The following is a 1,807-nucleotide window of genomic DNA, read 5'->3' on the forward strand; positions in this document are numbered from 1 at the left end:
TGGGGTGGCAATCCTTATATCAGACAAATTAGATTTTAAACCAAAGACTGTAATAAGAGATGAGGAAGGACACTATATCCTACTTAAAGGGTCTATCCAACAAGAAGATCTAACAATTGTAAATATCTATGCCCCTAACATGGGAGCAGCCAATTATATAAGGCAATTAATAACAAAAGCAAAGAAACACATCGACAACAATACAATAATAGTGGGGGACTTTAACACCCCCCTCACTGAAATGGACAGATCGTCTAAGCAAAAGATCAACAAGGAAATAAAGACTTTAAATGACACACTGGACCAAATGGACTTCACAGACATATTCAGAACATTCCATCCCAAAGCAACAGAATATACATTCTTCTCTAGTGCCCATGGAACATTCTCCAGAATCGATCACATCCTAGGTCATAAATCAGGTCTCAACTGGTCCCAAAAGATTGGGATCATTCCCTGCCTATTTTCAGACCACAATGCTTTGAAACTAGAACTCAATCACAAGAGGAAAGTCGGAAAGAACTCAAATACATGGAGGCTAAAGAGCATCCTACTAAAGAATGAATGGGTCAACCAGGAAATTAAAGAAGAATTAAAAAAATTCATGGAAACCAATGAAAATGAAAACACAACTATTCAAAATCTCTGGGATGCAGCAAAGGCAGTCCTAAGAGGAAAGTATATAGCAATACAAGCCTTTCTCAAGAAACAAGAAAGGTCTCAAGTACACAACCTAACCCTACACCTAAAGGAGCTGGAGAAAGAACAGCAAATAAAGCCTAAACCCAGCAGGAGAAGAGAAATAATAAAGATCAGAGCAGAAATCAATGAAATAAAACCAAAAGAACAGCAGAACAGATCAACGAAACTAGGAGCTGGTTCTCTGAAAGAATTAACAAGATTGATAAACCCCTGGCCAGACTTATCAAAAAGAAAAGAGAAATGACCCAAATCAACAAAATCATGAATGAAAGAGGAGAGATCACAACCAACACCAAAGAAATACAAACAATTATAAGAACATATTATGAGCAACTCTATGCCAGCAAATTAGATAACCTGGAAGAAATGGATGCATTCCTAGAGATGTATCAACTACCAAAACTGAACCAGGAAGAAATAGAAAACCTGAACAGACCTATAACCACCAAGGAAATTGAAGCAGTCATCAAAAATCTCCCAAAAAACAAAAGCCCAGGGCCAGATGGCTTCCCAGGGGAATTCTACCAAACATTTCAAGAAGAATTAATACCTATTCTTCTGAAACTGTTCCAAAAAATAGAAATGGAAGGAAAACTTCCAAACTCATTTTATGAGGCCACCATTACCTTGATCCCAAAACCAGACAAAGACCCCATCAAAAAGGAGAACTACAGACCAATATCCCTGATGACATGGATGCAAAAATTCTCACCAAAATACTAGCCAATAGGATCCAACAGTACATTAAAAGGATTATTCACCACGACCAAGTGGGATTTATCCCTGGGCTGCAAGGTTGGTTCAACATCTGCAAATCAATCAACGTGATACAATACATTAACAAAAGAAAGAACAAGAATCATATGATCCTCTCAATAGATGCAGAAAAAGCATCTGACAAAGTAGAGCATCCTTTCTTGATCAAAACTCTTTAGAGTATAAGCATAGAGGGTACATACCTCAATATCATAAAAGCCATCTATGAAAAACCCACAGTGAATATCATTCTCAATGGGGAAAAACTGAGAGCTTTCCCCCTAAGGTCAGGAACGCGGCAGGGATGTCCACTATCACCACTGCTATTCAACATAGTATTAGAAGTCCT

This window comes from Phoca vitulina, unplaced genomic scaffold, assembly GCF_004348235.1.
Source record: "Phoca vitulina isolate PV1807 unplaced genomic scaffold, GSC_HSeal_1.0 scaffold79, whole genome shotgun sequence".
In the NCBI taxonomy this organism is placed as follows: domain Eukaryota; kingdom Metazoa; phylum Chordata; class Mammalia; order Carnivora; family Phocidae; genus Phoca; species Phoca vitulina.